The sequence below is a fragment of the Salmo salar genome, chromosome 26 (genome assembly GCF_965601325.2).
Source record: "Salmo salar chromosome 26, fSalSal1, whole genome shotgun sequence".
Lineage (NCBI taxonomy): Eukaryota > Metazoa > Chordata > Actinopteri > Salmoniformes > Salmonidae > Salmo > Salmo salar.
In genome coordinates this window covers 52,826,213-52,852,226 of record NC_138316.1, presented here as the reverse complement: position 1 = coordinate 52,852,226, position 26,014 = coordinate 52,826,213, and the positions used below count along the sequence as shown (strand labels likewise).

The window sequence follows — 26,014 nt, the reverse complement described above, 5'->3', positions numbered from 1 at the left end:
GCGGGACTTGCAGCGTGTTCAGCGTCACAAATATAATCGAGTTCTATTTAGCGCCTGGCAACGCAGACGCTCGTTGGCGTGCCGAGCAGTGTGGGGTGCAATGATTGAATAACATGTATGTGTACATTAATTTAGCAACGCTCGAGCACGCAACGCGGACGGTGTGGTCAGCATGTTACAGTATAGTTTTTAATTGCCGTTAATTCAGCCAGTTTGGGGTTTTAGGGCCTAAGTAGATTAAGGGGAGGGGTTTGGTATGAGAGTGAAACCCCTTCTACGCTAACCAGCCCACTGGAAGACACCAGCATCACGTTCTCTCTGTCACAGTTAGCAGCCCACTGGAAGACACCAGCATCACGTTCTCTCCGTCACAGTTAGCAGCCCACTGGAAGACACCAGCATCACGTTCTCTCCGTCACAGTTAGCAGCCCACTGGAAGACACCAGCATCACGTTCTCTCTGTCTCAGTTAGCAGCCCACTGGAAGACACCAGCATCACGTTCTCTCTGTCTCAGTTAGCAGCCCACTGAAAGACACCAGCATCACGTTCTCTCTGTCTCAGTTAGCAGCCCACTGGAAGACACCAGCATCACGTTCTCTCTGTCTCAGTTAGCAGCCCACTGGAAGATACCAGCATCACGTTCTCTCTGTCTCAGTTAGCAGCCCACTGAAAGACACCAGCATCACGTTCTCTCTGTCTCAGTTAGCAGCCCACTGAAAGACACCAGCATCACGTTCTCTCTGTCTCAGTTAGCAGCCCACTGGAAGACACCAGCATCACGTTCTCTCTGTCTCAGTTAGCAGCCCACTGGAAGACACCAGCATCACGTTCTCTCTGTCTCAGTTAGCAGCCCACTGAAAGACACCAGCATCACGTTCTCTCTGTCTCAGTTAGCAGCCCACTGGAAGACACCAGCATCACGTTCTCTCTGTCTCAGTTAGCAGCCCACTGGAAGACACCAGCATCACGTTCTCTCTGTCTCAGTTAGCAGCCCACTGAAAGACACCAGCATCACGTTCTCTCTGTCTCAGTTAGCAGCCCACTGAAAGACACCAGCATCACGTTCTCTCTGTCTCAGTTAGCAGCCCACTGGAAGACACCAGCATCACGTTCTCTCTGTCTCAGTTAGCAGCCCACTGGAAGACACCAGCATCACGTTCTCTCTGTCTCAGTTAGCAGCCCACTGAAAGACACCAGCATCACGTTCTCTCTGTCTCAGTTAGCAGCCCACTGGAAGACACCAGCATCACGTTCTCTCTGTCTCAGTTAGCAGCCCACTGGAAGACACCAGCATCACGTTCTCTCTGTCACAGTTAGCAGCCCACTGAAAGACACCAGCATCACGTTCTCTCTGTCTCAGTTAGCAGCCCACTGAAAGACACCAGCATCACGTTCTCTCTGTCACAGTTAGCAGCCCACTGGAAGACACCAGCATCACGTTCTCTCTGTCTCAGTTAGCAGCCCACTGAAAGACACCAGCATCACGTTCTCTCTGTCACAGTTAGCAGCCCACTGGAAGACACCAGCATCACGTTCTCTCTGTCTCAGTTAGCAGCCCCCTGAAAGACACCAGCATCACGTTCTCTCTGTCACAATTAGCAGCCCACTGGAAGACACCAGCATCACGTTCTCTCTGTCTCAGTTAGCAGCCCCCTGGAAGACACCAGCATCACGTTCTCTCTGTCTCAGTTAGCAGCCCACTGAAAGACACCAGCATCACGTTCTCTCTGTCTCAGTTAGCAGCCCACTGAAAGACACCAGCATCACGTTCTCTCTGTCTCAGTTAGCAGCCCACTGAAAGACACCAGCATCATGTTCTCTCTGTCTCAGTTAGCAGCCCACTGGAAGACACCAGCATCTATATATATATACGTATATTGTCTGTGGTCAAACTGGCTGGCTGACTGGCTGGTAAACTGACTGACTGGCTGACTGACTGGCTAACTGACTGACTAACTGGCTGGCGAGCTGACTGGCTGAGTGGCTGGTAAACTGACTGACTGGCTGTCTGGCTGGCTGACTGGCTGAATGACTGACTGACTGGCTGGCATAACCAGCATCGCTTCATGTTAAGGCAGAGACAGACAAATAATCTGTCTATTTAGTGCCTCTGACCAGAACAGAATATGGACCAACATTCTCTCTTTGTTTTAGCCGGTTGTTGCTGTGTGGTTTAGGGCCCAGCTCTCCTCTCTCTAACAGCTGGAGAGTGTGTGTTGTTGTGTGTTGTTGTGTTGTGTTGTGTGTGTGTGTGTTGTCTGTGTGAGTGTGTGTGTTGTCTGTGTGTGAGAGAGGGTGTTAATAGACAACCTCGTGGTTTTGACAGACACCTGCCTATTTCTAATAGACCCTGTATTCATATTCTATTACTGCCTGATCAGTCTGCCCCGTCCCACACAGTCAGCCTGTAAGGGAAGCGTACTGGTAGCAGGGAAGTGAGGCGCAGGAGAGCCAAAACTGGCTTACAACGGAGCAGTTTATTACATAAAACCACTGGAAAATCCACAACAAACAATCAATGGGTACAAAACCCGTCGCGCACCAGAATAAACACAAAGCACTTACAATAAACAAGTCTGGACAAGGACATGGGGGGAACAGAGGGTTAAATACACAACATGTAATGAGGGAATTGAAACCAGGTGTGTGGGAAGACAAGACAAAACAAATGGAAAATGAAAAGTGGATCGATGATGGCTAGAAGACCGGCGACGCCGAACAAGGAGAGGAACCAACAGTCAGCCATCTTACAACTCTGAAGGGTTCTATGGGGACAGTCAGCCATCTTACAACTCTGAAGGGTTCTATGGGGACAGTCAGCCATCTTACAACTCTGAAGGGTTCTATGGGGACAGTCAGCCATCTTACAACTCTGAAGGGTTCTATGGGGACAGTCAGCCATCTTACAACTCTGAAGGGTTCTGTGGGGACAGTCAGCCATCTTACAACTCTGAAGGGTTCTATGGGGACAGTCAGCCATCTTACAACTCTGAGGGGTTCTATGGGGACAGTCAGCCATCTTACAACTCTGAGGGGTTCTATGGGGACAGTCAGCCATCTTACAACTCTGAGGGGTTCTATGGGGACAGTCAGCCATCTTACAACTCTGAAGGGTTCTATGGGGACAGTCAGCCATCTTACAACTCTGAAGGGTTCTATGGGGACAGTCAGCCATCTTACAACTCTGAGGGGTTCTATGGGGACAGTCAGCCATCTTACAACTCTGAGGGGTTCTATGGGGACAGTCAGCCATCTTACAACTCTGAGGGGTTCTATGGGGACAGTCAGCCATCTTACAACTCTGAAGGGTTCTATGGGGACAGTCAGCCATCTTACAACTCTGAAGGGTTCTGTGGGGACAGTCAGCCATCTTACAACTCTGAAGGGTTCTATGGGGACAGTCAGCCATCTTACAACTCTGAGGGGTTCTATGGGGACAGTCAGCCATCTTACAACTCTGAAGGGTTCTATGGGGACAGTCAGCCATCTTACAACTCTGAAGGGTTCTATGGGGACAGTCAGCCATCTTACAACTCTGAAGGGTTCTGTGGGGACAGTCAGCCATCTTACAACTCTGAAGGGTTCTATGGGGACAGTCAGCCATCTTACAACTCTGAAGGGTTCTATGGGGACAGTCAGCCATCTTACAACTCTGAAGGGTTCTATGGGGACAGTCAGCCATCTTACAACTCTGAGGGGTTCTATGGGGACAGTCAGCCATCTTACAACTCTGAGGGGTTCTATGGGGACAGTCAGCCATCTTACAACTCTGAAGGGTTCTATGGGGACAGTCAGCCATCTTACAACTCTGAGGGGTTCTATGGGGACAGTCAGCCATCTTACAACTCTGAAGGGTTCTATGGGGACAGTCAGCCATCTTACAACTCTGAAGGGTTCTGTGGGGACAGTCAGCCATCTTACAACTCTGAAGGGTTCTATGGGGACAGTCAGCCATCTTACAACTCTGAGGGGTTCTATGGGGACAGTCAGCCATCTTACAACTCTGAAGGGTTCTATGGGGACAGTCAGCCATCTTACAACTCTGAAGGGTTCTATGGGGACAGTCAGCCATCTTACAACTCTGAAGGGTTCTGTGGGGACAGTCAGCCATCTTACAACTCTGAAGGGTTCTATGGGGACAGTCAGCCATCTTACAACTCTGAGGGGTTCTATGGGGACAGTCAGCCATCTTACAACTCTGAAGGGTTCTATGGGGACAGTCAGCCATCTTACAACTCTGAAGGGTTCTGTGGGGACAGTCAGCCATCTTACAACTCTGAAGGGTTCTGTGGGGACAGTCAGCCATCTTACAACTCTGAAGGGTTCTATGGGGACAGTCAGCCATCTTACAACTCTGAAGGGTTCTGTGGGGACAGTCAGCCATCTTACAACTCTGAAGGGTTCTGTGGGGACAGTCAGCCATCTTACAACTCTGAAGGGTTCTATGGGGACAGTCAGCCATCTTACAACTCTGAAGGGTTCTATGGGGACAGTCAGCCATCTTACAACTCTGAAGGGTTCTATGGGGACAGTCAGCCATCTTACAACTCTGAGGGGTTCTATGGGGACAGTCAGCCATCTTACAACTCTGAGGGGTTCTATGGGGACAGTCAGCCATCTTACAACTCTGAGGGGTTCTATGGGGACAGTCAGCCATCTTACAACTCTGAAGGGTTCTATGGGGACAGTCAGCCATCTTACAACTCTGAGGGGTTCTATGGGGACAGTCAGCCATCTTACAACTCTGAGGGGTTCTATGGGGACAGTCAGCCATCTTACAACTCTGAGGGGTTCTATGGGGACAGTCAGCCATCTTACAACTCTGAAGGGTTCTATGGGGACAGTCAGCCATCTTACAACTCTGAAGGGTTCTATGGGGACAGTCAGCCATCTTACAACTCTGAAGGGTTCTATGGGGACAGTCAGCCATCTTACAACTCTGAAGGGTTCTATGGGGACAGTCAGCCATCTTACAACTCTGAAGGGTTCTATGGGGACAGTCAGCCATCGTACAACTCTGAAGGGTTCTATGGAGACAGTCAGCCATCTTACAACTCTGAAGGGTTCTATGGGGACAGTCAGCCATCTTACAACTCTGAAGGGTTCTATGGGGACAGTCAGCCATCTTACAACTCTGAAGGGTTCTATGTGGACAGTCAGCCATCTTACAACTCTGAAGGGTTCTATGGGGACAGTCAGCCATCTTACAACTCTGAGGGGTTCTATGGGGACAGTCAGCCATCTTACAACTCTGAGGGGTTCTATGGGGACAGTCAGCCATCTTACAACTCTGAGGGGTTCTATGGGGACAGTCAGCCATCTTACAACTCTGAGGGGTTCTATGGGGACAGTCAGCCATCTTACAACTCTGAGGGGTTCTATGGGGACAGTCAGCCATCTTACAACTCTGAGGGGTTCTATGGGGACAGTCAGCCATCTTACAACTCTGAGGGGTTCTATGGGGACAGTCAGCCATCTTACAACTCTGAAGGGTTCTATGGGGACAGTCAGCCATCTTACAACTCTGAAGGGTTCTATGGGGACAGTCAGCCATCTTACAACTCTGAGGGGTTCTATGGGGACAGTCAGCCATCTTCCAACTCTGAGGGTTCTATGGGGACAGTCAGCCATCTTACAACTCTGAGGGTTCTATGGGGACAGTCAGCCATCTTACAACTCTGACCTCACAGTGAAATGCTGAATACAACAGGTGTAGTAGACCTCACAGTGAAATGCTGAATACAACAGGTGTAGTAGACCTCACAGTGAAATGCTGAATACAACAGGTGTAGTAGACCTCACAGTGAAATGCTGAATACAACAGGTGTAGTAGACCTCACAGTGAAATGCTGAATACAACAGGTGTAGTAGACCTCACAGTGAAATGCTTAATACATTAGGTGTAGTAGACCTCACAGTGAAATGCTGAATACAACAGGTGTAGTAGACCTTACAGTGAAATGCTGAATACAACAGGTGTAGTAGACCTCACAGTGAAATGCTGAATACAACAGGTGTAGTAGACCTTACAGTGAAATGCTGAATACAACAGGTGTAGTAGACCTCACAGTGAAATACTGAATACAACAGGTGTAGTAGACCTTACAGTGAAATGCTGAATACAACAGGTGTAGTAGACCTCACAGTGAAATGCTGAATACAACAGGTGTAGTAGACCTTACAGTGAAATGCTGAATACAACAGGTGCTAAGAAATAAAAGTAACAAGTAATTAAAGAGCAGCACTAAAATAACATGTGGAGGCTATATACAGGGTGTTACGGTACAGAGTCAATGTGGAGGCTATATACAGGGGGTACCGGTACAGAGTCAATGTGGAGGCTATATACAGGGGGTACCGGTACAGAGTCAATGTGGAGGCTATATACAGGGTGTTACGGTACAGAGTCAATGTGGAGGCTATATACAGGGTATTACGGTACAGAGTCAATGTGGAGGCTATATACAGGGTGTTACGGTACAGAGTCAATGTGGAGGCTATATACAGGGTGTTACGGTACAGAGTCAATGTGGAGGCTATATACAGGGGGTACCGGTACAGAGTCAATGTGGAGGCTATATACAGGGTGTTACGGTACAGAGTCAATGTGGTGGCTATATACAGGGGGTACCGGTACAGAGTCAATGTGGAGGCTATATACAGGTGGTACCGGTACAGAGTCAATGTGGAGGCTATATACAGGGGGTACCGGTACAGAGTCAATGTGGAGGCTATATACAGGTGGTACAGACAGACAGGGTTCTTAGCTGTAGCAGGGTAGTACCCTACGGTAGAATAGAGTGGCCCAGTGCCCCGGCTGGGTAGAGATTTCACTTAATGACCAATTCAATGGTGTAATATGGTGCAAACTCCGCCCAACCGGGGCACCGGGCCAATCGCAATGAACTGTTCCACTGACAGGCGGGGCCTGGGTCTGAGTGGGCAGGGCTGGTGTGGAGGCCCGTAGTGTGGGCTGGTCGCTGCAGTGTGTGAAAGCAGTAGTTGGTCGTTGCAGTGGAACAGTTTGGAAGGGTAGACTACAGCAGAGAGACTAATTCACTGAGGAATACTGAGGAATATGATCCCAGCTAAGGATTTACTACCACAGAGGATATACAGCATACACTATGGTGAGTGAACACACACACACACACACACACACACACACACACACACACACACACACATTGAGCTGCATGGAGTTTTGTCTGACGAGGTGTTGCTGTGTGATGGCTTTACCTTACCGGTACGGGACAGGGTAGGATAGGACAGGGTAGGATACGACAGGGTGGGACAGGACAGGGTAGGAGAGGACAGGGTAGGAGAGGACAGGGTAGGATAGGACAGGGTGGGACAGGACAGGATAGGAGAGGACAGGGTGGAACAGGACAGGGTAGGACAGGACAGGGTGGAACAGGACAGGGTGGAACATTACAGGGTAGGACAGGACAGGGTAGGACAGGACAGGGTAGAACAGGACAGGGTAGAACAGGACAGGGTAGGAGTGGACAGGGTAGGATAGGTCAGGACAGGATAGGTCAGGACAGGGTAGAACAGGACAGGGTAGAACATGACAGGGTAGGACAGGACAGGGTAGAACAGGACAGGGTAGAACATGACAGGGTAGGACAGGACAGGGTAGAACAGGACAGGGTAGGACAGGACAGGGTAGAACAGGACAGGGTAGAACATGACAGGGTAGGACAGGACAGGGTAGAACAGGACAGGGTAGGACAGGACAGGGTAGGACAGGGTGGAACAGGACAGGGTAGGACAGGCCAGGGTGGAACAGGACAGGGTAGGATAGGTCAGGACAGGGTAGAACAGGACAGGGTAGGATAGGGTAGGACAACACAGGGTAGAATAGGGTAGGTATTAGATAATCCTACTGTAGTGGAGAGGAGAGGAGAGACAGACCTCTGTGTTAGATAATCCTACTGTAGTGGAGGGGAGACATACCTCTGTGTTAGATAATCCTACTGTAGTGGTGGAGAGACAGACCTCTGTGTTAGATAATCCTACTGTAGTGGAGGGGAGACAGACCTCTGTGTTAGATAATCCTACTGTAGTGGTGGGGAGACATACCTCTGTGTTAGATAATCCTACTGTAGTGGTGGAGAGACAGACCTCTGTGTTAGATAATCCTACTGTAGTGGTGGGGAGACAGACCTCTGTGTTAGATAATCCTACTGTAGTGGTGGAGAGACAGACCTCTGTGTTAGATAATCCTACTGTAGTGGTGGAGAGACAGACCTCTGTGTTAGATAATCCTACTGTAGTGGTGGAGAGACAGACCTCTGTGTTAGATAATCCTACTGTAGTGGTGGAGAGACAGACCTCTGTGTTAGATAATCCTACTGTAGTGGTGGAGAGAGAGACAGACCTCTGTGTTAGATAATCCTACTGTAGTGGTGGAGAGACAGACCTCTGTGTTAGATAATCCTACTGTAGTGGTGGGGAGACAGACCTCTGTGTTAGATAATCCTACTGTAGTGGTGGAGAGACAGACCTCTGTGTTAGATAATCCTACTGTAGTGGTGGAGAGACAGACCTCTGTGTTAGATAATCCTACTGTAGTGGTGGAGAGACAGACCTCTGTGTTAGATAATCCTACTGTAGTGGTGGAGAGACAGACCTCTGTGTTAGATAATCCTACTGTAGTGGAGGGGAGAGGAGAGACAGACCTGCTGCAGATAGTACCTGAGTGTGCAGAAACGTGCCTCTCTGTGGGGTTGGCTGGCTGTGCTGTTGGCCTTGGGGCAGACAGTCCTCTTCCTCTCTGAGGTAACCCTCGTATGGACCTTACTATGCTCACTGGGGGACTGAAGGAGAGACGGGCTTAACCAGGGGGTGTGTGTGTTTACCTCAAACATCCGAGGAAGGTCATCCTTGCGGAGAGAGAGAGAGAAAGGGAGGGAGAGAGAGAGAGAGACAGAGGGAACGCTGGCGTCAAGAATTGTAATTTCCTCGTTTTACAGGCACATGGAGGGGGGAGGGAAGAGAGAGAGATGGCTGAGGGTTACGGGGCAGGAGAGGGGAGGGAAGAGAGAGAGATGGCTGAGGGTTACGGGGCAGGAGAGGGGAGGGAAGAGAGAGAGATGGCTGAGGGTTAGGGGGCAGGACAGTAGAGGAGGGAGGGAAGAGAGAGAGATGGCTGAGGGTTACGGGGCAGGAGAGGGGAGGGAAGAGAGAGAGATGGCTGAGGGTTAGGGGGCAGGACAGTAGAGGAGGGAGGGAAGAGAGAGAGATGGCTGAGGGTTAGGGGGCAGGACAGTGGAGGAGGGAGGGAAGAGAGAGAGATTGGCTGAGGGTTAGGGGGCAGGACGGTGGAGGAGGGAGGGAAGAGAGAGAGATGGCTGAGGGTTAGGGGGCAGGACAGTGGAGGAGGGAGGGAAGAGAGAGAGATGGCTGAGGGTTAGGGGGCAGGACAGTGGAGGAGGGAGGGAAGAGAGAGAGATGGCTGAGGGTCACGGGGCAGGACAGTGGAGGAGGGAGGGAAGAGGGAGAGATGGCTGAGGGTTAGGGGGCAGGACAGTGGAGGAGGGAGGGAAGAGAGAGAGATGGCTGAGGGTTAGGGGCAGGACAGTGGAGGAGGGAGGGAAGAGAGAGAGAGATGGCTGAGGGTTAGGGGGCAGGACAGTGGAGGAGGGAGGGAAGAGAGAGAGATGGCTGAGGGTTACGGGGCAGGACAGTGGAGGAGGGAGGGAAGAGAGAGAGATGGCTGAGGGTTAGGGGGCAGGACAGTGGAGGAGGGAGGGAAGAGAGAGAGATGGCTGAGGGTTAGGGGGCAGGACAGTGGAGGAGGGAGGGAAGAGAGAGAGATGGCTGAGGGTTAGGGGGCAGGACAGTGGAGGAGGGAGGGAAGAGAGAGAGATGGCTGAGGGTTAGGGGGCAGGACAGTGGAGGAGGGAGGGAAGAGAGAGAGATGGCTGAGGGTTAGGGGGCAGGACAGTGGAGGAGGGAGGGAAGAGAGAGAGATGGCTGAGGGTTAGGGGGCAGGACAGTGGAGGAGGGAGGGAAGAGAGAGAGATGGCTGAGGGTTAGGGGGCAGGACAGTGGAGGAGGGAGGGAAGAGAGAGAGATGGCTGAGGGTTAGGGGGCAGGACAGTGGAGGAGGGAGGGAAGAGAGAGAGATGGCTGAGGGTCACGGGGCAGGACAGTGGAGGAGGGAGGGAAGAGAGAGAGATGGCTGAGGGTTAGGGGGCAGGACAGTGGAGGAGGGAGGGAAGAGAGAGAGATGGCTGAGGGTTAGGGGGCAGGACAGTGGAGGAGGGAGGGAAGAGAGAGAGATGGCTGAGGGTTAGGGGGCAGGACAGTGGAGGAGGGAGGGAAGAGAGAGAGATGGCTGAGGGTTAGGGGGCAGGACAGTGGAGGGAGGGAAGAGAGAGAGATGGCTGAGGGTCACGGGGCAGGACAGTGGAGGAGGGAGGGAAGAGAGAGATAGCTGAGGGTTAGGGGGCAGGACAGTGGAGGAGGGAGGGAAGAGAGAGAGATGGCTGAGGGTTAGGGGGCAGGACAGTGGAGGAGGGAGGGAAGAGAGAGAGATGGCTGAGGGTCACGGGGCAGGACAGTGGAGGAGGGAGGGAAGAGGGAGAGATGGCTGAGGGTTAGGGGGCAGGACAGTGGAGGAGGGAGGGAAGAGAGAGAGATGGCTGAGGGTTAGGGGGCAGGACAGTGGAGGAGGGAGGGAAGAGAGAGAGAGATGGCTGAGGGTTAGGGGGCAGGACAGTGGAGGAGGGAGGGAAGAGAGAGAGATGGCTGAGGGTTAGGGGGCAGGACAGTGGAGGAGGGAGGGAAGAGAGAGAGATGGCTGAGGGTTAGGGGGCAGGACAGTGGAGGAGGGAGGGAAGAGAGAGAGATGGCTGAGGGTTAGGGGGCAGGACAGTGGAGGAGGGAGGGAAGAGAGAGAGATGGCTGAGGGTTAGGGGGCAGGACAGTGGAGGAGGGAGGGAAGAGAGAGAGATGGCTGAGGGTTAGGGGGCAGGACAGGTGGAGGAGGGAGGGAAGAGAGAGAGATGGCTGAGGGTTAGGGGGCAGGACAGTGGAGGAGGGAGGGAAGAGAGAGAGATGGCTGAGGGTTAGGGGGCAGGACAGTGGAGGAGGGAGGGAAGAGAGAGAGATGGCTGAGGGTTAGGGGGCAGGACAGTGGAGGAGGGAGGGAAGAGAGAGAGATGGCTGAGGGCTTCAGGGGGCAGGACAGTGGAGGAGGGAGGGAAGAGAGAGAGATGGCTGAGGGTTAGGGGGCAGGACAGTGGAGGAGGGAGGGAAGAGAGAGAGATGGCTGAGGGTTAGGGGGCAGGACAGTGGAGGAGGGGAGGGAAGAGAGAGAGATGGCTGAGGGTTAGGGGGCAGGACAGTGGAGGAGGGAGGGAAGAGAGAGAGATGGCTGAGGGTTAGGGGGCAGGACAGTGGAGGGAGGGAAGAGAGAGAGATGGCTGAGGGCACGGGGCAGGACAGTGGAGGAGGGAGGGAAGAGAGAGAGATGGCTGAGGGTTAGGGGGCAGGACAGTGGAGGAGGGAGGGAAGAGAGAGAGATGGCTGAGGGTTAGGGGGCAGGACAGTGGAGGAGGGAGGGAAGAGAGAGAGATGGCTGAGGGTTAGGGGCAGGACAGTGGAGGAGGGAGGGAAGAGAGAGAGATGGCTGAGGGTTAGGGGGCAGGACAGTGGAGGGAGGGAGGGAAGAGAGAGAGATGGCTGAGGGTTAGGGGGCAGGACAGTGGAGGAGGGAGGGAAGAGAGAGAGATGGCTGAGGGTTAGGGGGCAGGACAGTGGAGGAGGGAGGGAAGAGAGAGAGATGGCTGAGGGTTACGGGGCAGGACAGTGGAGGAGGGAGGGAAGAGAGAGAGATGGCTGAGGGTTAGGGGGCAGGACAGGTGGAGGAGGGAGGGAAGAGAGAGAGATGGCTGAGGGTTAGGGGGCAGGACAGTGGAGGAGGGAGGGAAGAGAGAGAGATGGCTGAGGGTTAGGGGGCAGGACAGTGGAGGAGGGAGGGAAGAGAGAGAGATGGCTGAGGGTTAGGGGGCAGGACAGTGGAGGAGGGAGGGAAGAGAGAGAGATGGCTGAGGGTTAGGGGGCAGGACAGTGGAGGAGGGAGGGAAGAGAGAGAGAGATGGCTGAGGGTTAGGGGGCAGGACAGTGGAGGAGGGAGGGAAGAGAGAGAGATGGCTGAGGGTTAGGGGGCAGGACAGTGGAGGAGGGAGGGAAGAGAGAGAGATGGCTGAGGGTTAGGGGGCAGGACAGTGGAGGAGGGAGGGAAGAGAGAGAGATGGCTGAGGGTTAGGGGGCAGGACAGTGGAGGAGGGAGGGAAGAGAGAGAGATGGCTGAGGGTTAGGGGGCAGGACAGTGGAGGAGGGAGGGAAGAGAGAGAGATGGCTGAGGGTTAGGGGCAGGACAGTGGAGAGGGAGGGAAGAGAGAGAGATGGCTGAGGGTTAGGGGGCAGGACAGTGGAGGAGGGGAGGGAAGAGAGAGAGATGGCTGAGGGTTAGGGGGCAGGACAGTGGAGGAGGGAGGGAAGAGAGAGAGAGATGGCTGAGGGTCTAGGGGGCAGGACAGTGGAGGAGGGAGGGAAGAGAGAGAGATGGCTGAGGGTTAGGGGGCAGGACGGTGGAGGAGGGAGGGAAGAGAGAGAGATGGCTGAGGGTTAGGGGGCAGGACAGTGGAGGAGGGAGGGAAGAGAGAGAGAGATGGCTGAGGGTTAGGGGCAGGACAGTGGAGGAGGGGAGGGAAGAGAGAGAGATGGCTGAGGGTTAGGGGCAGGACGTGGAGGAGGGAGGGAAGAGAGAGAGATGGCTGAGGGTTAGGGGCAGGACAGTGGAGGAGGGAGGGAAGAGAGAGAGATGGCTGAGGGTTAGGGGCAGGACAGTGGAGGAGGGAGGGAAGAGAGAGAGATGGCTGAGGGTTCGGGGCAGGACAGTGGAGGAGGGAGGGAAGAGAGAGAGATGGCTGAGGGTTAGGGGGCAGGACAGTGGAGGAGGGGAGGGAAGAGAGAGAGATGGCTGAGGGTTAGGGGGCAGGACAGTGGAGGAGGGAGGGAAGAGAGAGAGATGGCTGAGGGTTAGGGGGCAGGACAGTGGAGGAGGGAGGGAAGAGAGAGAGATGGCTGAGGGTTAGGGGCAGGACAGTGGAGGAGGGAGGGAAGAGAGAGAGATGGCTGAGGGTTAGGGGGCAGGACAGTGGAGGAGGGAGGGAAGAGAGAGAGATGGCTGAGGGTTAGGGGGCAGGACAGTGGAGGAGGGAGGGAAGAGAGAGAGATGGCTGAGGGTTAGGGGGCAGGACAGTGGAGGAGGGAGGGAAGAGAGAGAGATGGCTGAGGGTTAGGGGGCAGGACAGTGGAGGAGGGAGGGAAGAGAGAGAGATGGCTGAGGGTTAGGGGGCAGGACAGTGGAGGAGGGAGGGAAGAGAGAGAGATGGCTGAGGGTTAGGGGGCAGGACAGTGGAGGAGGGAGGGAAGAGAGAGAGATGGCTGAGGGTTAGGGGGCAGGACAGTGGAGGAGGGAGGGAAGAGAGAGAGATGGCTGAGGGTTAGGGGGCAGGACAGTGGAGGAGGGAGGGAAGAGAGAGAGATGGCTGAGGGTTAGGGGGCAGGACAGTGGAGGAGGGAGGGAAGAGAGAGAGATGGCTGAGGGTTAGGGGGCAAGGGAGGGGATGGCTGAGGGTTAGGGGCAGGACAGTGGAGGGGGAGGGAAGAGAGAGAGATGGCTGAGGGTTAGGGGGCAGGACAGTGGAGGAGGGAGGGAAGAGAGAGAGATGGCTGAGTGTTAGGGGGCAGGACAGTGGAGGAGGGAGGGAAGAGAGAGAGATGGCTGAGGGTTAGGGGGCAGGACGGTGGAGGAGGGAGGGAAGAGAGAGAGATGGCTGAGGGTTAGGGGGCAGGACAGTGGAGGAGGGAGGGAAGAGAGAGAGATGGCTGAGGGTTAGGGGGCAGGACGGTGGAGGAGTGATGGGAGTAACGGAGAAGGTGAACTACTATCTCATTAACTCTAATAAAACAGGGTTCCAAAGGGTTCTTCAGCTGTCCCCATAGGAGAACCCCTTTTGGTTCCAAGTAAAATCAGGTAGAACTCTTTCCACAAGAATTCAGTGAATTATCCAGCGGGCGGTGGCCCCTTGATTTACTCTGTGTTCTATACATACCCCCCCCCCCCTCCAGGCCCTATTGGGGTCTGCTGGGGTAATTCTATCCATGCTGACACTCAGCGTTGAGATGTTTCTCTCTCTCTCCCAACCTCTCTCTCTCTGGTCTCTCTCTCTCTCTCTCTCTCCCAACCTCTCTCTCTCTATCTCCCCCAACCTCTCTCTCTCTGGTCTCTCTCTCTCTCTCTCTCCCCCAACCTCTCTCTCTCTCCCAACCTCTCTCTCTCTGGTCTCTCTCTCTCTCTATCTCCCCCAACCTCTCTCTCTCTGGTCTCTCTCTCTCTCTCTCTCTCTCTCCCAACCTCCCTCTCTGGTCTGTTCCTCTCAATTCAATTCAATTTAAGGGGCTTTATTGGCATGGGAAACATAAGTGAAATAGATAATAAAAAATTAACAGTAAACATTACACTCACAAAAGTTCCAAAAGAATAAAGACATTTCAAATGTCATATTATGTCTATATACAGTGTTGTAACGATGTGCAAATAGTTAAAGTACAAAATGGAAAATAAATAATCATAAATCTGGGTTGTATTTACAATGGTGTTTGTTCTTCACTGGTTGACCTTTTCTCGTGGCAACAGGTCACACATCTTGCTGCTGTGATGTCACACGGTGGTATTTCACCCAGTAGATCTGGGAGTTCATCAGAATTGTGGGTCTGTTTGCATCCAAACGGTTTGGTCTACAAACTAATATGACCCCTCTGTGGAAAGATCAGACCCTCACCAACCCCAAGGGACTCGTCTGAAGTCGGTGCCATTTGTGTGTCGCTACGTTTCGCTTGATAGCTAACCAGCCAGCCCATAGAGAGAACATTGCATTGTGGGTTTTGTAGTCGACATGAGCTGCAACAGATTTTCCACAACGATTTTCACATTAATACCAACCTTATTACAATGGCAAAATGAAACATTTGTTCACCAAAAATATTGTTCTCATGTATTAGTGTTATGTAATACTGTGATTTATAGGAGTTAGTGTTTTTGGGTGGATTTTTCCTTTAAGTATTTCACTGTTATCCTCTCAGCCCAGATCCTCTCAGCCCAGATACTCTCAGCCCAGATACTCTCAGCCCAGATACTCTCAGCCCAGATCCTCTCAGCCCAGATCCTCTCAGCCCAGATCCTCTCAGCCCAGATCCTCTCAGCCCAGATAATCTCAGCCCAGATCCTCTCAGCCCAGATCCTCTCAGCCCAGATCCTCTCAGCCCAGATACTCTCAGCCCAGATCCTCTCAGCCCAGATCCTCTCAGCCCAGATCCTCTCAGCCCAGATAATCTCAGCCCAGATCCTCTCAGCCCAGATCCTCTCAGCCCAGTTCCTCTCAGCCCAGATCCTCTCAGCCCAGATCCTCTCAGCCCAGATCCTCTCAGCCCAGATCCCCAGATCCTCTCAGCCCAGATCCTCTCAGCCCAGATCCTCAGCCCAGATCCTCAGCCCACATCCCCTCAGCCCAGATCCTCAGCCCCAGATCCTCTCGCCCCAGATCCCCAGATCCTCTCGCCCCAGATCCCCAGATCCTCTCGCCCCAGATCCCCAGATCCTCTCGCCCCAGATCCCCAGATCCTCTCAGCCCAGATCCCCAGATCCTCTCAGCCCCAGATCCCCTCAGCCCAGAACCCCTCAGCCCAGATCCCCAGATCCAGATCAGATGTGTAATAAAGCTGTATTGTAATGTGACCGTCTTGGTGTTTAAAATGCGAAAGCCAACCCAGCTGAGACTTCCCTACAACAACAGAGCTGTCAGTCCCACGTCAGGCCCATTGACAGGACAGATACCGGTGCTTTGTTATGTAGTACGCTGTACCTTTAACCAAGGCAGTAGTGCACTATATAGGGAACACGGGGTCCATTTGGGATGCACTCCATTAAAACAGTCTGGGGGGGGGGGGGGGGGGTCCAACCCGCCTAACACTGAAGCTATGACTTCACCTTTATGACGTTCCTGCCACCACTGTAACGGGGCGTCGTAATGATTGGACCAAAACGCAGCGAGAACGTGTACACTCATCTTCTTTTATTGGTAAAAAGGTTCTCTAGGTTTCTTCCTAGGTTTTTGGCCTTTCTAGGGAGTTTTTCCTAGGGAGTTTTTCCCTAGCCACCGTGCTTCTTTCACATGCTTTGCTTGCTGTTTTGGGGGGTTTTAGGCTGGGTTTCTGTACAGCACTTTGAGATATTAGCTGATGTACGAAGGGCTTTATAAATACATTTGATTTGATTTAAACAAACAAACGAAACACAACGAACGACGCTAAACAGTCCTGTCAGGTGCTCAGACGCTAAACAAGGAGACAACTACCCACAATTCCCATTACAAACACACCCCTTATACATAGGACCTTCAATCAGAGGCAACGAGGAACAGCTGCCTCCAATTGAGAGTCCAATCCCCAATTAACTAAACATAGAACTAAACAAGCTAGATCTAACAGAAATACATTAACCTAGAACATAACCCAACAAACCCCGATCCACATAAAACAAATACCCTCTGCCACGTCCTGACCAAACTACAATAACAAATAACCCTTATACTGGTCAAGACGTGACAACCACATACATGACCGCGGGGTCAGAAGGTCATAGAGAGGGTGTTCAGGGAGGTTAACGGTATTCAAGGCTTGCGTACTCTAACGATCTGTCCTCTGTATTATTACCCAGCATTCAGAGAGATGAGGAGACCCTTCAGCTGTGATGGCTGAGATACAGAAATAAGACTTCACAGGACTAAAGCCAAAACGCTTCCTCTTATACGACAACAATAATGATTAGAGAGATAGGACTGGGAGGGACCCCTCTTTAGACTGTAGTCTGCTGTGACTCTAACCTCTAGACTGTAGTCTGCTGTGACTCTAACCTCTAGACTGTAGTCTGCTGTGACTCTAACCTCTAGACTGTAGTCTGCTCTGACTCTCTAACCTCTAGACTGTAGTCTGCTCTGACTCTAACCTCTAGACTGTAGTCTGCTCTGACTCTCTAACCTCTAGACTGTAGTCTGCTGTGACTCTAACCTCTAGACAGTAGTCTGCTGTGACTCTAACCTCTAGACTGTAGTCTGCTCTGACTCTCTAACCTTTAGACTGTAGTCTGCTGTGACTCTAACCTCTAGACTGTAGTCTGCTCTGACTCCAACCTCTAGACTGTAGTCTGCTCTGACTCTAACCTCTAGACTGTAGTCTGCTCTGACTCTCTAACCTCTAGACTGTAGTCTGCTGTGACTCTAACCTCTAGACTGTAGTCTGCTCTGACTCTCTAACCTCTAGACTGTAGTCTGCTCTGACTCTAACCTCTAGACTGTAGTCTGCTCTGACTCTCTAACCTCTAGACTGTAGTCTGCTCTGACTCTAACCTCTAGACTGTAGTCTGCTCTGACTCTAACCTTTAGACTGTAGTCTGCTCTGACTCTAACCTTTAGACTGTAGTCTGCTCTGACTCTAACCTCTAGACTGTAGTCTGCTCTGACTCTAACCTCTAGACTGTAGTCTGCTCTGACTCTCTAACCTCTAGACTGTAGTCTGCTGTGACTCTAACCTCTAGACTGTAGTCTGCTCTGACTCTCTAACCTCTAGACTGTAGTCTGCTCTGACTCTAACCTCTAGACTGTAGTCTGCTGTGACTCTAACCTCTAGACTGTAGTCTGCTCTGACTCTCTAACCTCTAGACTGTAGTCTGCTCTGACTCTCTAACCTCTAGACTGTAGTCTGCTGTGACTCTAACCTCTAGACTGTAGTCTGCTCTGACTCTCTAACCTCTAGACTGTAGTCTGCTCTGACTCTCTAACCTCTAGACTGTAGTCTGCTCTGACTCTAACCTCTAGACAGTAGTCTGCTCTGACTCTCTAACCTCTAGACTGTAGTCTGCTCTGACTCTAACCTCTAGACTGTAGTCTGCTCTGACTCTCTAACCTCTAGACTGTAGTCTGCTCTGACTCTAACCTCTAGACTGTAGTCTGCTGTGACTCTAACCTCTAGACTGTAGTCTGCTCTGACTCTCTAACCTCTAGACTGTAGTCTGCTCTGACTCTAACCTCTAGACTGTAGTCTGCTGTGACTCTCTAACCTCTAGACTGTAGTCTGCTCTGACTCTAACCTCTAGACTGTAGTCTGCTGTGACTCTAACCTCTAGACTGTAGTCTGCTCTGACTCTCTAACCTCTAGACTGTAGTCTGCTCTGACTCTCTAACCTCTAGACTGTGGTCTGCTCTGACTCTCTAACCTCTAGACTGTAGTCTGCTCTGACTCTCTAACCTCTAGACTGTAGTCTGCTGTGACTCTAACCTCTAGACTGTAGTCTGCTCTGACTCTCTAACCTCTAGACTGTAGTCTGCTCTGACTCTAACCTCTAGACTGTAGTCTGCTCTGACTCTCTAACCTCTAGACTGTAGTCTGCTCTGACTCTCTAACCTCTAGACTGTAGTCTGCTCTGACTCCAACCTATAGACTGTAGTCTGCTCTGACTCTCTAACCTCTAGACTGTAGTCTGCTCTGACTCTCTAACCTCTAGACTGTAGTCTGCTCTGACTCTCTAACCTCTAGACTGTAGTCTGCTGTGACTCTAACCTCTAGACTGTAGTCTGCTCTGACTCTAACCTCTAGACTGTAGTCTGCTCTGACTCTCTAACCTCTAGACTGTAGTCTGCTCTGACTCTCTAACCTCTAGACTGTAGTCTGCTGTGACTCTCTAACCTCTAGACTGTAGTCTGCTCTGACTCTAACCTCTAGACTGTAGTCTGCTGTGACTCTAACCTCTAGACTGTAGTCTGCTCTGACTCTCTAACCTCTAGACTGTAGTCTGCTCTGACTCTCTAACCTCTAGACTGTAGTCTGCTCTGACTCTAACCTCTAGACTGTAGTCTGCTGTGACTCTAACCTCTAGACTGTAGTCTGCTCTGACTCTCTAACCTCTAGACTGTAGTCTGCTCTGACTCTCTAACCTCTAGACTGTAGTCTGCTCTGACTCTAACCTCTAGACAGTAGTCTGCTCTGACTCTCTAACCTCTAGACTGTAGTCTGCTCTGACTCTAACCTCTAGACTGTAGTCTGCTCTGACTCTCTAACCTCTAGACTGTAGTCTGCTCTGACTCTAACCTCTAGACTGTAGTCTGCTGTGACTCTAACCTCTAGACTGTAGTCTGCTCTGACTCTCTAACCTCTAGACTGTAGTCTGCTCTGACTCTAACCTCTAGACTGTAGTCTGCTGTGACTCTCTAACCTCTAGACTGTAGTCTGCTCTGACTCTAACCTCTAGACTGTAGTCTGCTGTGACTCTAACCTCTAGACTGTAGTCTGCTCTGACTCTCTAACCTCTAGACTGTAGTCTGCTCTGACTCTCTAACCTCTAGACTGTGGTCTGCTCTGACTCTCTAACCTCTAGACTGTAGTCTGCTCTGACTCTCTAACCTCTAGACTGTAGTCTGCTGTGACTCTAACCTCTAGACTGTAGTCTGCTCTGACTCTCTAACCTCTAGACTGTAGTCTGCTCTGACTCTAACCTCTAGACTGTAGTCTGCTCTGACTCTCTAACCTCTAGACTGTAGTCTGCTCTGACTCTCTAACCTCTAGACTGTAGTCTGCTCTGACTCCAACCTATAGACTGTAGTCTGCTCTGACTCTCTAACCTCTAGACTGTAGTCTGCTCTGACTCTCTAACCTCTAGACTGTAGTCTGCTCTGACTCTCTAACCTCTAGACTGTAGTCTGCTGTGACTCTAACCTCTAGACTGTAGTCTGCTCTGACTCTAACCTCTAGACTGTAGTCTGCTCTGACTCTCTAACCTCTAGACTGTAGTCTGCTCTGACTCTCTAACCTCTAGACTGTAGTCTGCTGTGACTCTCTAACCTCTAGACTGTAGTCTGCTCTGACTCTAACCTCTAGACTGTAGTCTGCTGTGACTCTAACCTCTAGACTGTAGTCTGCTCTGACTCTCTAACCTCTAGACTGTAGTCTGCTCTGACTCTCTAACCTCTAGACTGTAGTCTGCTCTGACTCTAACCTCTAGACTGTAGTCTGCTGTGACTCTCTAACCTCTAGACTGTAGTCTGCTCTGACTCTAACCTCTAGACTGTAGTCTGCTGTGACTCTAACCTCTAGACTGTAGTCTGCTCTGACTCTAACCTCTAGACTGTAGTCTGCTCTGACTCCAACCTCTAGACTGTAGTCTGCTCTGACTCTCTAACCTCTAGACTGTAGTCTGCTGTGACTCTAACCTCTAGACTGTAGTCTGCTCTGACTCCAACCTCTAGACTGTAGTCTGCTCTGACTCTCTAACCTCTAGACTGTAGTCTGCTGTGACTCTAACCTCTAGACTGTAGTCTGCTCTGACTCTCTAACCTCTAGACTGTAGTCTGCTCTGACTCTAACCTCTAGACTGTAGTCTGCTGTGACTCTCTAACCTCTAGACTGTAGTCTGCTGTGACTCTCTAACCTCTAGACTGTAGTCTGCTGTGACTCTCTAACCTCTAGACTGTAGTCTGCTCTGACTCTCTAACCTCTAGACTGTAGTCTGCTCTGACTCTCTAACCTCTAGACTGTAGTCTGCTCTGACTCTCTAACCTCTAGACTGTAGTCTGCTGTGACTAACCTCTAGACTGTAGTCTGCTCTGACTCTCTAACCTCTAGACTGTAGTCTGCTGTGACTCTAACCTCTAGACTGTAGTCTGCTCTGACTCTAACCTCTAGACTGTAGTCTGCTCTGACTCTAACCTCTAGACTGTAGTCTGCTCTGACTCTAACCTCTAGACTGTAGTCTGCTCTGACTCTAACCTCTAGACTGTAGTCTGCTCTGACTCTCTAACCTCTAGACTGTGGTCTGCTCTGACTCTCTAACCTCTAGACTGTAGTCTGCTCTGACTCTAACCTCTAGACTGTAGTCTGCTCTGACTCTAACCTCTAGACTGTAGTCTGCTCTGACTCTCTAACCTCTAGACTGTGGTCTGCTGTGACTCTAACCTCTAGACTGTAGTCTGCTCTGACTCTCTAACCTCTAGACTGTAGTCTGCTCTGACTCTAACCTCTAGACTGTAGTCTGCTCTGACTCTAACCTCTAGACTGTAGTCTGCTCTGACTCTAACCTCTAGACTGTAGTCTGCTCTGACTCTCTAACCTCTAGACTGTAGTCTGCTCTGACTCTCTAACCTCTAGACTGTAGTCTGCTCTGACTCTAACCTCTAGACTGTAGTCTGCTCTGACTCTAACCTCTAGACTGTAGTCTGCTCTGACTCTAACCTCTAGACTGTAGTCTGCTGTGACTCTAACCTCTAGACTGTAGTCTGCTCTGACTCTCTAACCTCTAGACTGTAGTCTGCTGTGACTCTAACCTCTAGACTGTAGTCTGCTGTGACTCTAACCTCTAGACTGTAGTCTGCTCTGACTCTAACCTCTAGACTGTAGTCTGCTCTGACTCTCTAACCTCTAGACTGTAGTCTGCTCTGACTCTCTAACCTCTAGACTGTAGTCTGCTGTGACTCTAACCTCTAGTCTGTAGTCTGCTGTGACTCTAACCTCTAGACTGTAGTCTGCTCTGACTCTAACCTCTAGATTGTAGTCTGCTCTGACTCTCTAACGTCTAGACAGTAGTCTGCTCTGACTCTAACCTCTAGACTGTAGTCTGCTCTGACTCTCTAACCTCTAGACTGTAGTCTGCTCTGACTCTAACCTCTAGACTGTAGTCTGCTCTGACTCTAACCTCTAGACTGTAGTCTGCTGTGACTCTAACCTCTAGACTGTAGTCTGCTCTGACTCTCTAACCTCTAGACTGTAGTCTGCTCTGACTCTCTAACCTCTAGACTGTAGTCTGCTGTGACTCTAACCTCTAGACTGTGGTCTGCTGTGACTCTAACCTCTAGACTGTAGTCTGCTCTGACTCTAACCTCTAGACTGTAGTCTGCTCTGACTCTCTAACCTCTAGACTGTAGTCTGCTCTGACTCTCTAACCTCTAGACTGTAGTCTGCTGTGACTCTAACCTCTAGACTGTAGTCTGCTCTGACTCTAACCTCTAGACTGTAGTCTGCTGTGACTCTAACCTCTAGACTGTAGTCTGCTCTGACTCTAACCTCTAGACTGTAGTCTGCTGTGACTCTAACCTCTAGACTGTAGTCTGCTCTGACTCTAACCTCTAGACTGTAGTCTGCTCTGACTCTAACCTCTAGACTGTAGTCTGCTGTGACTCTAACCTCTAGACTGTAGTCTGCTGTGACTAACCTCTAGACTGTAGTCTGCTCTGACTCTCTAACCTCTAGACTGTAGTCTGCTGTGACTCTAACCTCTAGACTGTAGTCTGCTCTGACTCTAACCTCTAGACTGTAGTCTGCTCTGACTCTAACCTCTAGACTGTAGTCTGCTCTGACTCTAACCTCTAGACTGTAGTCTGCTCTGACTCTAACCTCTAGACTGTAGTCTGCTCTGACTCTCTAACCTCTAGACTGTAGTCTGCTGTGACTCTAACCTCTAGACTGTAGTCTGCTCTGACTCTAACCTCTAGACTGTAGTCTGCTGTGACTCTAACCTCTAGACTGTAGTCTGCTCTGACTCTCTAACCTCTAGACTGTGGTCTGCTCTGACTCTCTAACCTCTAGACTGTAGTCTGCTGTGACTCTAACCTCTAGACTGCTCTGAGGGGGTGAGGGGGTGAGGGGGTTAGGGCCAGGACTGAAGGGGTTAGGGCCGTGGTGGAGAGGGGTCAGGGTCTGAGGTGAAGGGAGTGAAATCCCTAGTGGTTTATATAAGTGCAGATACATCACCTCTGTCTCTGGTATGAAGGGGTTGGACAGGGTGTCTCCTCTGGGACAGAGGAATGCACAGAGCACTCAGAGAGAGAGAGAGAGAGAGATGGGGGAGTGGGGAGAGAGACAGAGAGAGAGACCATTCTGATGGACAGACAGGGTTAGAGCCATGTGACCTGGCCTAATGTGTTTTATTTAACTAGGCAAGTCAGTTAAGAACAAATTCGTATTTACAGTGACGGCCTACACCGGCCAAACCCGGACGACACTGGGACAATTGTGCGCCGCCCTACGGGACTCCCAATCACGGCCGGTTGTGATACAGCCTGGATTCGAACCAGGGTGTCTGTAGTGACGCCTCAAGCACTGAGATGCAGTGCCTTAGACCACTGTGCCACTCTGGAGGCCCCATAGTGGACACGGTATCCTTGATGAGTAAATACTGGGTAGACAGGTGTTGAGGTAGTTGGATATGTCTCCATGTAAACCAACAGGTGTTGAGGTAGTTGGATATGTCTCCATGTAAACCAACAGGTGTGGAGGTAGTTGGATATGTCTCCATGTAAACCAACAGGTCATGAGGTAGTTGGATATGTCTCCATGTAAACCAACAGGTCATGAGGTAGTTGGATATGTCTCCATGTAAACCAACAGGTGATGAAGCTCCTCCCCCATGAAGCTCTTCCCCCCATGAAGCTCTTCCCCCCATGAAGCTCTTCCCCTCATGAATCTCTTCCCCCCATGAATCTCCTCCCCCATGAAGCTCTTCCCCCATGAAGCTCTTCCCCCATGAAGCTCCTCCCCCATGAAGCTCCTCCCCCATGAAGCTCTTCCCCCCATGAAGCTCTTCCCTCCATGAAGCTCTTCCCCCCATGAAGCTCTTCCCCCCATGAAGCTCTTCCCTCATGAATCTCTTCCCCCCATGAAGCTCCTCCCCCATGAAGCTCCTCCCCCATGAAGCTCCTCCCCCATGAAGCTCTTCCCCCCATGAAGCTCTTCCCTCCATGAAGCTCTTCCCCCCATGAAGCTCTTCCCCCATGAAGCTCTTCCCTCATGAATCTCTTCCCCCCATGAAGCTCCTCCCTCATGAAGCTCTTCCCCCATGAAGCTCTTCCCTCATGAAGCTCTTCCCCCCATGAAGCTCTTCCCTCATGAATCTCTTCCCCTCATGAAGCTTTTCCCCCATGAAGCTCTTCCCCCCATGAACCTCTTCCCCTCATCAATCTCATTGAAATCAGCCAGTCGATCCGTCTGCCTGTTTGTTTCCAGCCATCAGGCATTTTCCTCTAGCCTTCTCTGGCTCTGTACCCGCCTGATATCAGTCATCACCTACCTACGTGAACCTCATGTTGTCACATCCTGCTTGGGTTCGACCCCAGCGACTTCCCAGACACAGCAGAGCTTTCACACAGCCCACTCAGCGAGCCGAGCCTGGCAGCTTAACGGAAGGAAGGAGGGAGTCTTTGATGTTGATGAGGGAAGGCGATTAACTTTATGTACACGCTGCTGTCGTTCTCAGATTAGTACAGAGAGTTGTGGTGGAGAGTCTGGAGAGAGCTGGCGAGAGACATCGTCTAACTGCCTCATGATACATTCAGCCGTTAGAGAGGAAAACTAGGGTCCAAATGGCCCCCTATTCCCTAACTGCCTCATGATACATTCAGCCGTTAGAGAGGAAAACTAGGGTCCAAATGGCCCCCTATTCCCTAACTGCCTCATGATACATTCAGCCGTTAGAGAGGAAAACTAGGGTCCAAATGGCCCCCTATTCCCTAACTGCCTCATGATACATTCAGCCGTTAGAGAGGAAAACTAGGGTCCAAATGGCCCCCTATTCCCTAACTGCCTCATGATACATTCAGCCGTTAGAGAGGAAAACTAGGGTCCAAATGGCCCCCTATTCCCTAACTGCCTCATGATACATTCAGCCGTTGGAGAGGAAAACTAGGGTCCAAATGGCCCCCTATTCCCTAACTGCCTCATGATACATTCAGCCGTTGGAGAGGAAAACTAGGGTCCAAATGGCCCCCTATTCCCTAACTGCCTCATGATACATTCAGCCGTTGGAGAGGAAAACTAGGGCCCAAATGGCCCCCTATTCCCTACGTAGTGCACTCCTTCGGACCAGAGCTCAGGGCACTATGTAAGGGGAAAAGTGTGCCATTTCAGACTGAGTTTCTGAAGAGCAGTTAAAAGATTAGTTTGACGTTGTGTGGCCTAGCTACTTCTGAGACGTCAATCTCAGACCTGAAAGATGTAGTTTCTGTGATCATCTTTACTGTAGAGTTTCTAATGGGGGGTCCTGATACCCTTCACTGAAACCAGCCTGAGCTTTTCTATACTTGGGACAATAGCAACGAGAAGGTGTTTACCTGTTAGATTATGATTTTCCTTGTCCGGAAAGATTAATGGCCTGTGGAGTCTGGAGGGAAACTTGTAATTCCTGTCTTTTGTTCCAAGGCCTGTTGTCAGTGTGAGAGAGATTAGCATGAAGTATTCAATCAAAAGCAAGTATTATCCCATGTCTTTCCTACCGTGGAAATATCCATGGGACCTGGGCCTTGTGAGGGAATATAGCTCGGCCTTGAAGTCTTGACGGGTATTTGTGTCTGCTTGGTATGTAGCAGAGCTGGGTTCAACTCACTGAGTCGCATTACAAGTAGTTATTAGATGATGCAGTCAGAGAGAGAGAGAGAGAGAGAGAGAGAGAGAGGAGACAGAGAGAGAGAGACAGAGAGAGAGAGAGACAGAGAGAGAGACAGAGAGACAGAGAGACAGAGAGAGAGAGAGAGAGAGAGAGAGAGAGAGAGAGAGAGAGAGAGAGAGAGAGAGAGAGAGAGAGAGAGAGAGAGAGAGAGAGAGAGAGAGAGAGAGAGAGAGAGAGACCAGCTGGCTGAGGGGGCTCTTCTCCAGGTTAATCTCTCTGTAGGTGATGGCTTTGTTATGGAAGGTTTGGGAATCACTTCCTTTTAGGTGGTTGTAGAATTTAACGTCTCGTTTCTGCATGTTGATAATTAGCGGGTATCGGCCTAATTCTGCTCTTCATGCATTATTTAGTGTTTTACGTTGTACAAGGAGGATATTTTAGCAGAATTCTGCGAGCGTCTCGTTATGACGTGTCGTCCTTTTTGTCCGTGGTGGGGTTTTCCCAGCGTG

General features: G+C 51.1%; 1 protein-coding gene across 1 annotated transcript in view; it reads left to right on the top strand.

Moving 5' to 3' along the window:
* LOC145864294 (uncharacterized) overlaps window positions 1-26,014 on the top strand; it is an 82,591-nt gene that overhangs the window by 21,482 nt on the left and 35,095 nt on the right. The gene's annotated exons all lie outside the window — the stretch shown is intronic.